The following is a 12,081-nucleotide window of genomic DNA, read 5'->3' on the forward strand; positions in this document are numbered from 1 at the left end:
CAACCATCGGGTCGCAGTCCTGTAGTTCGAGTGAAATCTAAAAAAAACTTGATTTAACGCACTGGAGCATCCTGCAGGCTGTGGGTGGAGCATACTCTGCAGGAACATATAAAAGAAAGATACCATTACCTAGCGTTCATGCAGCTTTTCAATTGTCATCATGGCGGAGCCTGCTAAGAAAAGGAAGGGTTTCATTTCGGAGCAGGCCAAGAAAAGAAAATGGGAGCACGCTTTGCTGCAGTAGGCTAAATTATTTACCACAGTGGTAATGGACAATTCCGCTTCCAACTTGTAGGGGGAGCAAAGAGCAAAAACTCTTTAGTGTTGCTTTAAGGGGTCCATAGTCCATGAAAGAAAACGATGTGTAACCATGTATCAAAAAAGCATAAATTAATGTTATGATCACTAATTAGGCTTTAATCAGCCTACCTCACATTACCCCACATTAGACAACTATTTTGATAAGCACAGTTGATTGTAACCATTGACTTTCATAGCAGGAAAAAATATTATGGAAATATTGTGAAAAATGTGTGTTCATCAGAAAAAGAAATTCATACAGGTTTAGAACAACATAAGGATGAAAAAATTATGACAGATTTTTCATTTTGGGTGAACTATCCCTTTAATAAAGCTAAATAACGTTAACTGCATTAATTCAGTAAAAGTTTTTCAGGAAATCTAAACTCCATGATAAACTTTAAACTTACTTCAAATAGCAGAGCTCAACATAAATATGGACTCATCTTTATTAAGAAGTTAAGGATGTTATTCAGTCAGGAGCAGTGAGTGATTGTCTTTTCTTCATGACAGAAGGCAGTTTGTATTATTTTCGCCGCTAGATGGCGCCAGATCAAACAATAACAATGATGTTGTTTACTGACGCTCTGAAGCAGCGTGGAATTATGGGATTTGTAGTCTTTAACTCAACCACTGATGGCCATCAATCAGAAGCGAACGAGAAATCACGTAAGGTAATCAAGTCTTATAAATTTCATTATGTAAGTTTATATGTGATGTTCAAAACGAAATTGTTAGTCATATTGATATTACAGTATTAGTCCAAATTCGATGGTAAACACAGCACAGAATTAAGTTTTCAACTTACAATCTACAATGATTTTTGACATAATGTATTGACAGTACAAATCTTATTGTGAAGTGTCTTAAAATGACCATTTATATTGCTGTACAATACCTTTTGATGTGCATATCGTCCGCGGGAAGACGCGCTGATTACAATCTACACACTAATGTTGTGATCAATATAATAGCATACGTTTTTTGAAGGGTTACGAATCAAAACAACTCACCCATTGCGTAAAACACAAGCAGGATCAGAATCTCGGTCTAGTTAAATGTTGTCGTGAAGCTCTCTCCATCCAGATAATGCAACAACAAATTGATCCTCCCTCGTTTTGTTCCAAACTCTTCTTGGGTCGTTTGGTTGGCCCGTACGCTTTCAGGAGCTGACACAACCAGGCAGACGGTACAGAGATATCCATAAGTTCATAAGCAAGCGCGTAGCCCGACAGGCGCTATTGCATAGTTCCGCATTTGTCCACAACACTGGCTCGCTGCGTCCGAAAACTCAAGGCAGTGAGGACTTGTTGCCTCGCTGCCTCTTGAGGAAATGACTTCAGCCTCGGAGGCCTGAAGGCCGCTCAGAGAAAGGCTTTCCGACGCACTACAAAGGCAGCGTGTTTGAAATATAAACAGAGAGCGCCTTTGTGATAACTAATCACATATTTGAAAACTACAATACTAATTTCTCGCTAGAAATGCAATTAAAATGCTTAAAAAGTGAAAATATACGTTTATTTTCACTAAATTTGTGCTCCAGCTGCTTCCTTGGCCGCCATTTTATTTTTTCGAGCTCAACCACTGTTGTCATGTGGTTTACGTCAGTAAAGGCGGTGACAAAGGGTCACATGGATATTAACGTCATTGACAGGAGACTGCACTGCCCCGTGTCAATGTTTTGAATGGAAATTTTCTCATGATTTACAAGTAGTTGAAAACATTACAGATATTGATAGTAATCAGCTGGACAAAATATATAACACTGGCCTAGTGGTTTTTGGAGATTTTACTGCAAATATCTTACAAATTGCACCTTTAACGAGGTTAGGCGACTGCTCTGAGACGCGAAGGGTTAAGGATTCAAATGCAAAGGTTTAATTCAAAGGCAAAGGGTAATCCGCAATCATAAATCCAATAGAACAGGCAAAAGGTCACACGGACAAGGGCAAAACAAGTACAGAATAATCCAAGGAACAGGCAGAGAGCAAAAACCAGAAAACAGGGAATACAGATACCAAAGCTCAGAATTGCAGTGTTACAGCTAATCAAGACTAGCAAAATGAGAGCGTGATAGCCAGGTTTATATAGTCCAGATAATGAGCAGCAAGTGTGGCAGTAATAAGTTTGGTGGAAGGGGTTCTGGGTGATGGAGTCCTGAGAATAATGTGTTGTGAAGACTCTGGTGGCCAGTAGAAGGAGCCACTGTGGTGATCATAACAGTAACCTTACGAAAATTAAACATGTTTCTCCACTGCACGCGACTGTAGACATCCTTCAATTATTTGTAACATTTTGGTCCTGTGCTCATTCTTAAAGCCTAGCTGCTGTGTAAATGTAGTTTAGAAGTACATTTCATAATTGTATCATGCGTTTTAGTCAAATATTCTTGTTAAAATCTTCTTTGATTTTTTTTAACCAATGTGTGGAAAATGTTCACTTTCCGGTCTTTCATCCATGCTTGTGTCACAGAATGACATTACACCATGCAAATAATGTAAGACTGGGAAAAATCATTCCTTTCTGAGTGGGCTTTTCTTAGTGGAAAACTTGACAGTTGAAAGTTTTTTTAGACAGACATAACATAAGTAAACACTTCTTTTGGATAACAGTTAAAGTTAAAAGCTATTCTGCATGAAACACATATCTTGGCTGGAATCAAACTTCTAAATTAAACCTTCATAGAGATACATTGTAGGGACACACAAATTAGCATGCAAGCATAACTTACACAACACAGCATTAGCTTGCCATCGCCTTGCTTGAATACTTTTGTTCTCAACGGCTCTCTGTGTTAACACATTTGTGAGATGTTGCTTTCTTGGTATGCTGTGTTTGTGGCTTTTTCTCACAGCTAATTAGCTTTTTGCATCGTTTCTTCTAAACAAGCAATCGAATCATGCAAATCTCCTGAATGCTATATGCTCGTACAATGCGTTTACGTAAATTATGGCTGAAGATTTGGATCTTTATCCACATAATGACATTATCACAGAAGTATCTCAGATGTCTTGCAAAATCAATTTTTCTGTGTATAACCTGTCACCACTAGAACTCACTACTCATAAAAGGGTGGTTTTCCGGACAGGGATTAGCTTAAACCAGGACTTAGTTTAATTAGGAAATATAACTAGTTTTTACAAACATGCCTTACTAAAAACATTACTTGTTTGCATTTTGGGGCAAAACAAAGGGCACTGATGTATTTTAAGATACGTCAGTGCAAGTAGTTTTCAGTGTGGACAGCTCTTACTTTTATTTTAGTCTAGGACTAGTCTAATCCCTGTCTGGGAAACCGCCCAATAGTGTTTGCACCCACAAAAATTAATTAAAGTTCACAAAAAATATTTTAAATTCTCATGCAGTTTATTGCTTTTATAAACTGTATGTTATAATGGTATGGTATAAACTTTATAAACAGGGCATTAAAGATCCAGAAAGTATATAGAGCATGTTATGAAAGGGGGAAATGACAGAAGATTCCTGAATAAGAAACATTTCACACTCGCTCAAGTGTTTTTACATGTGCAGAGCATATCTGCTTATCTTTTGAGTCATCTGAGGGTTTATGAGTCAATCCTAAACAAGCAAATGTCAAGTTTAGAATTGGAAAAAATATATATAACTCTTGTGACCGTTTCTGTTTATGAACCTCAAAGCACATCTCTGCATCAGAAAAAATAATGAAAAAAATGTACTCTGTTTCAGACATGACATTTTAAGGAGTCAATAGGAAATCATTTTAAATATCTTATTTTTAACAGCACATTTTAGCTTACTGTCATTCAGCGAGCGTTCTGTGTTGAAATTATTCTGTGTCAAAACTGTGTCTTAGTCAGAACTAGTTTAAGAAATGGCTAGTGAGCAGTTCAGGAAGTGTGTTTCCCTGTCCTTGTTTTATAACAGCCAGGGACACTCATGAGAATGTAGTGTTCTAGCTTTGAGGAGTTAGACGTTGTTAGTCTGCACCAAGATACACAATTCACACATGGATATGAGGAATTAATGGAGGTTGTCACCCAGGCTGTTGATAAATTAAACATTGAATGGCCAACTGAGAAAACTGAATCCACATCTTTAAGTAAATTAGATGAGAGGTTTTTAAAGAAACGGGTGCAGCCCCTTCGCCAAGGGTTTCCCTATTTCCCAGATCTTTATAATAAAGATGTCTAAATTATGTAAAAGAACATATTTCTGCCCATATTTGCACAAACACAACATCTAACTTCTCTAACATTGAGTGATTTAAAGAAAATGGTTATGGGACAATGCCGCGTGTTAAACATACTCCTACGAACTCTCTTAACTCTAAAGAGCCCGATATTACCCTCAAAACCATGTCGGGTTACATCAAATTTAATGGGCAAAGGATATATGGCGGCAGGTCGGGCTGGTGAGTGCCTGTATACTATGATATTCTTCAGGCATACCAGGCTGCCTTGCTGGGGGGAATAAAAGAGGGTGATCTGGTGGATGCAGCCTTATTAAACGAGATCAGATGGGCGGCAGATCTCTCTAGGGCTTTTCACACTGGAAATAGTTAACCAAAACCCCAGGTTATCGGAATCCTGGGTTATCTGTTTCACGTTTCACACTGTTCATACTTAATCAAGGGTTTAGAGAAAACCCTGGGTATTTATCTGGCGTTTCACACTATGCATTCCTAAACCCTAGGTCAGGTGTCTCCAGCCCTGCTCCTACACACCTGTCTGTAATTAGCTGCTTCAGCTGTGTTAAATTGAGGTCATGACATTCTTACCCTGCTTCGTTTCACACTGCATGCGTTTGGCACCACAATGCTGGGTAAACCCCACAAAAGCAGAGCTAACCTTCCTTCCGGTTTCATAAACATGGGTTAATTTCAGGGATAACCCCACTTCTAAATAACAAGTGTGAAACAATCCTTAACCTAGGGTTAAAAGCGGGGTTTAGAATGAAGATAACCCAGGGTTAAGTGCAGTGTGAAAAGCGTGTCTTCATCGAAAGTTTCTGAGGTTTGTTTTTGGGGGCAAAGCATATAAATAACGGGTGCTTCCGGTCAGCCTAGCTCTTTCCGCTCGCACATTCACAAAATGTATGGATTTAGCCCTTGCTCCACTGAGACTTCAGGGGATTCGCTTAGACAACTGGGTGGTGCAAGCTCATTCTGACAAAATGATTGTTCGGCATCGAGATGCCGTTCCTGGCCATATGAAACGTCTGGGGTTATGGTTTTAAAGCCATAAGAGAGCAATCAACCCCCCCCCCCCCAACAAAGAACATCGTTTTTCTGGGTGGTTTGGGGTTCGGTGATGATGCAGGCACATCTGTTCCTGCTTGCACCGAGTCAATTTTGACAGCAGTGTCCAGGATCATATTCAGCTGCATTCACACTGAAGTATCTTTAGAAATAGCAGCATCAAACGTTATTCATTTTGGCATACTGCAAAGGAGACCTCCTTAGTGGTGACTCTAGGGTTCTCCCTGGGGGGAAACCTGTATTGTATGTTCAGGGTTACATGCAAATGTCTTCGTTCCCTGTTTACATGAAAGAAACCGTGGTTTCTCACATTCAAAGAATGTATGGATTCAGCCCTTGCTCCATTGAGACTTCAGGGGATCAATTTAGATGACTGTATGTGTTAGTACAGTTTCAAAAGTCTCACAAAATGGAAGTTTGGCATTGAGATGTAGTCCCTTGTTCATTTGAAATGGCTCGGCTTAAAGCCAAACAAAGCAATTTAATGCCCTAAACAAATAAACAAACATTGTTTCTCAGGGTGGTTTGGGATTCGGTGACAATGCAAGCACATCTATCTGCTGCATCATTCCTGACAACAGTGTCTGGGACCGTATTAGGTAGCAGCATCCAACATTCTTTTTGGCTTACTACACATGAGACCTCCTTAATAGTGGCTCAAAAGGTTTTCCCCGAGGGGAAACCATTCTCTATGTTCAGGGTTATGCGCAATGTCTTAGTTTCCCTGTCTACATGGAAGAAACTGTGGTCTTGTATTTGGTCCAAAAATGGTTTACGGACCTATTTGTGTCTGAGGAGACGACCCATTTACCCACTGTTCTCCCTGACACGTCCATCCCCTTTAGGGTTGGACGCTACAGTACATACGTGGCTGAGGTGACACCTACAGTATACACCTTCTTCCCCAATCGTTCTGGGGTTCTAAAGAACTGATAGGCTGCATTGGCCTTTTCAGCCCGAGTTGGGTTTTCAGGCCTCCTAGCTCTCCTAGCAGGTAAACCATGACAGGTTCTTCTGAGGAGGCACCTTCTGATGTGGGCCAAGGGTGCCATTTTTCCGGCCCCTATAAGGGATCAGTTTGTGAATCAGTGTCTCTAACTCTAAAGCTGTATACATTAAAGTGGAGAGTTTTGACTTCATGTGTAGTGAAAGACATTGACCCATTAACTGCCCAGTGGCTTTAGTTCTGGAACTTTTACAAGATCGGTTTTCCTCAGGTCTTGCGCTCTCTACTTTAAGAGTATATACAGCAGCCTTAGCTGCTTTTCCCTCCCTCCTACTGAGGGGTCTTTAGGGGAGTCATCCCTTTTTCATTTGTTTCCTGAGGCCTCCTTCTGTGAGAGTTCCGATATGGTACTTTACTGTATTTTTAGAAGGGATCATGGCACCCTTTGAATCTATTTATTTCTGTACGGACAAACTTCTGTCACCTAATTATCATTTCTTTTGGCCATCATACACTATCTGCCTCTCTTTCATGTCTGCAGTTCGCTCCAGGCAGAATTTAAGCCATTCTATACCCAAGACCAAGTTATATACCTAAGGTTCCTGGTCATGCAGCCAGGACCTTAAGTCTTCAGGCATTTCATCCTCCTCCTTACAAGTCGCGATCAACAAGATTATTCTTGTTATGCCTTGTTAGGACATTAGAAGAGTATATGAGAAGGTCTTCTCTGTGGAAAAGATCTGATCAACTTTTTGCTTGTTTTGGGGCCATTACCAAAGGTTCAACCTGCCTCCAAGCAGAGCATCAGTACATTAATTGTGGAAGCTGTTTTTCTAGCTTATGAGGTGCACAGATTGCCTTTACCTTTGCTAGTCAGGACACATTCGACCAGAAGTATGGCATCTCTCAGCCCCTTCTATCTGGGGCCTCCATGCAATATGTGTGTGATGCTGCAGGGTAATCCACCTCGCCATACTTTTATAAGGTACACTCACCTAAAAGATTATTAGGAACACCTGTTCAATTTCTCATTAATGCAATTATCTAATCAACCAATCACTATCCTCTGATGGCTATTTCCAGCAAGATAATGCACCATGTCACAAAGCTTGAATAATTTCAAATTGGTTTCTTGAACATGACAATGAGTTCACTGTACTAAAATGGCCCCCACAGTCACCAGATCTCAACCCAATAGAGCATCTTTGGGATGTGGTGGAACGGGAGCTTCGTGCCCTGGATGTGCATTCCACAAATCTCCATCAACTATGCTATCCTATCAATATGGGCCAACATTTCTAAAGAATGCTTTCAGCAACTTGTTGAATCAATGCCATGTAGAATTAAGGCAGTTCTGAAGGCGAAAGGGGGTCAAACACAGTATTAGTATGGTGTTCTTAATAGTCCTTTAGGTGAGTGTAGTTTTGACCTCTCATCCTTACCTTGTAATCAAGTTCTTATGTCCTAATCTGTGCATGTCACTTTTTTTACAATAGGACAGGCACAAATGGCATAGTAGGCCTTCATTCCCCAAAGGCCATTTCATGATGTAGCTTTGAGTTGCCTCCAAGGGAATGTCTTGTTACGACTGTAACCTCTGTTCCCTGAGATAGTGAACGAGATGCTGTGTTTCATTGCCATAACTCCTTGGGCCTGTAGTGCTCGCTTTATTTTCCAGAAGCTAAAATGCGCTGTTTGCGTCAACCTTTCATACCTTTCAAAACCATGAACATAAACAGGAAACAAGACAAGATCCAGAACGCTTGATATGCAGTGTTACACTGGCAATACTTTGCCAAGTGACTGGGTGTGTGAACAGGCTTTATACAAGACAAACAGGAAGTGAATGGTGAAGTGAGACATGATATCAAAATAAAAGACCAGAAACAAGACTACAAAATATAAGATCCAAACAACAAAACACAAGACAAAACCATTACAGAACCCCCCCCCCTCTTAAGGGTGACTCCTGGAGCCCACAAAACAGAACACTAGACAAAAAAACTATAAATACTCACGACTCAGGTGAACCAGACGACTCAGGTGAACCAGACGACTCAGGTGAACCAGACGACTCAGGTGAACCAGACGACTCAGGTGAACCAGACGACTCAGGTGAATCAGACGACTAAGGTGAATCAGACGACTCAGGTGAATCAGACGACTCAGGTGAACCAGACGACTCACTCGTGACAGAATGTGCATGAGGCTCAGGTTCTAGCTGTGACAGGAGGTGTATCGGATGATTCAGATTCATGGGCTTGAGAATCCTCACATGAAACAGAAGAGCAGGAAACAAACCACGCAAACACCACAGGGACATACCTCAGTTGCCATAGGGACCACAGAACTGGACAAAACTTGACTTTAGATCCTAGCTGTCCGCACAGACAACATCAAGACATCCAGCAAACTTGACATCAATAGTCGGGTCTTGGCATGAACTGGAGATGTAGGTGAGGCAGTCATTTTGTGAAGTGGCTCGGGTGTGACAGCCATCTTGTTAAGTGGCTCGGGTGTTGGCATGGCGGCCGTCTTGATAGAAGGTGCAGGGATGACAACGGCCTTCTTGAAGACGGGTGTGGTCGTGGCAATGGCTCTTTGGATAACAGGTGCAGGCATGGTGGTAGCCATCTTAAAAACAGGTGCAGGTAAAGTGACAGCCATCTTGGGTGCAGAGACTGGCTTGGTGGCGGTCATCTTAGAGACAGGCATGGTGACGGCCATCTTAGAGACAGGCATGGTGGCGGCCATCTTAGAGACAGGCATGGTGGCGGCCATCTTAGAGACAGGCATGGTGGCGGCCATCTTAGAGACAGGCTTAGCTTGAGCTGATTGTGTCAAAACAGGCATAGCATGGGTTGGTGTATTGTGATCAGTCTCTGGTTTTCCATCCACAACACCCACAGTGAAGGGAGAACCACTCATTAGTGAAGCAAAGGCAATATATGAAGAGATTCATTGCAAAACAAGATAAATCCGTTTTTAACATTTTTGTCAAAACATGTGTATTGTTATGTTATCATGTTATTATTTTTTATGATGTTACTTAGCTGTATTTTCAAAACAAACGAACTTCAGTTGAATTGATATTAATTGGAATGCACAACCAAAAAACTAGATTTCTGAAAAATTTAAGTTATCTTGTTTTGCAAAGAAACTCTTCATATCAGGGGTCAAAACCATGAACATGAACAAGAACAAGAACAAGAAACAAGAAACAAGAAACAAGAAACAAGAAACAAGAAACAAGAAACAAGATCCAGAACGATATGCAGTGTTACACTGGCAATACTTCGCCAAGTGACTGGGTGGGTGAACAGGCTTTATACAAGACAAACAGGAAGTGAATAGTGAAGTGAGACATGGAATGATATCAAAATAAAAGACCAGAAACAAGACTTCAAAATATAAGATCCAAATAACAAAAGACAAGACAAAACCATTGCAATGATGCAATAGAGGAACCTTTTTTTGGTTCCTCAAAGAACCATTTTCTTTTAAACATTTTTATAATCTTAAAGTTCTTTTATATACCTTAAAGAACCGTTTTGTGAAAAAAAATCAGATGTTAAAGATGCCTTAAACATCCATTTAGACAGAAAAGGTTTCTCTATGGCATCGTGAAGCACGTTTATTTTTAAGAGTGTACAATTCAGGACAATTTTTTATTTTGTTGTTGTTGCTGTTGTTGTTGTATTAGACATTACATTTATATGAAAATAAGAGACACAAATCAGGAAGTGGTGAATTGTAAACACATGAAAAAAACACATTACATCAGTGGCTGAAATTGATCAGACAAGTCATCAGTGGGGGGATGAACACCCAAATTAGCTTAACACCTACAATTCACAGGAAAGGGAGACCACTAAAACACACTAAAACTGCAATCATCATACATTTTCCATTAGCTCATGTTGCAATTGAAGTTTCTGTCACTATTGGTAAATCTCATAAATAGGCCAAATCATGATTTGTTTTGAATCTAATAATCTTCATTGCATCTATAAGAGGCTGTCAATAAAGCTTTAAAGTGCCCGTATTATGAAAAACTCACTTTTTCTGGGTTTTGGGGTGTTATTTTGTCTCTCTGATGCTCCCACACGCATACAAACTTGGAAAAAAATCCATCCATGCTGTTTTGAGTGAGATACAGGTTTCTGAATGTCCTCTGCCTTGAGTCTCAGATTGCGCCAGTTAAAACTCAGCTCCGTTGTGACGTAACAAACCGTTTCGTCACATTCAGTTTGAATTTTCCCGCCCACCACCCCACTCGCAGGTCTCCACCCACCAGGTAGCTAGAGAGCATAGAGCAGTCACTTGAATGAGACCCTCTGTGCTGTTATCATCTCTCACGGAAATAACAGCGCTACTTGGATATTATGGATTATACTCCCACCTACTTTTAAAAACAAAGTTTTAACGCGTGGTTATTGGAACCCGGAGTAATCTTATATACAGTGTGTTACGACGCAAACAGTCCTCAGATTGTAGGCGATAAGACCTTCATGCGAAATCTGATGTAAACAACAGACTATGTATCTATATTTCACGGATTATAAGCATTTGTGCACAAAAATGGTAATTGGATGTATTTTATTGGACTTTCATGGATCATTCACACATCTGAAACAGACTGGATTCGATTCGCGATCGCGTTGTTTCATCACAAAAGGTAAGAAGTCACGTTATATTTTGCATGTTGTCATCTTCTGTCACAAAATACTACATTTATGATGCTAGAGCTAAAAGCTTTTTGCCAAACTAACCGAGACCGTACGCCCCGGCTTTTCTGACGAGGCGAGCCTCTAATAACTTTACGGTCCGCATAGATATATACACGGTCCGGACCTCCCGCTAGCTTCTAGCAATTAGCACGCGGTCCACAAGCAGTATACATCCCCCCGTCGGGTCTTAATTTTTGTAATTTGCGAAAATAATGCGCTTGAAAATGTTTATAACGGGAAATTTTAGTATTGTCCAGGGAAAACGAGTGTATTGTTCAGACTGCTACATCACAATTTACGCTGGAATCTTTGTGTGTCATGATGAGTTTGACACACCGAGACCGGGCCTTACAGCCCCGGCTTTTCTGACGAGGCTAACCCCCGAGCCTCTTATAACTTTACGGTCCGGACCTCCCGCTAGCTTCTAGCAATTAGCACGCAGTCCACAAGCAGTATACATCCCCCGTCGGGTCTTAATTTATGTAATTTGCGAAAATAATGCGTTTTAAAATGTTTTATAATGGGAATATGTTAGCATTGTCCAGGGAAAACGAGTTTATTGTTGTGACTGCTAACGTAACATCACAATTTACTCAGGAATCATTGTGTGTCATGAGTTTCTTCTCCTGTAGTGTACTTATTAGTGATGCTTTTCTTTATGATTTGTCTGTTGGCAACATAAACCGTTAATAATAATAATAATATATAAAATAATAACACAGTATGGTCTGTACTGCTCACGATACCACTGAGCACGCGCACGGGGACATGACGTTAGTAGTGGGGCGTGATCAAAGGAGCAGCAGCTCATAAATATGTAAGACTAGCTCAAAACGGCACAATCTGAACTGCCCTGAAACAGAGGC

Source organism: Paramisgurnus dabryanus, chromosome 3 (assembly GCF_030506205.2).
Source record: "Paramisgurnus dabryanus chromosome 3, PD_genome_1.1, whole genome shotgun sequence".
NCBI classification, from domain to species: Eukaryota; Metazoa; Chordata; class Actinopteri; order Cypriniformes; family Cobitidae; genus Paramisgurnus; species Paramisgurnus dabryanus.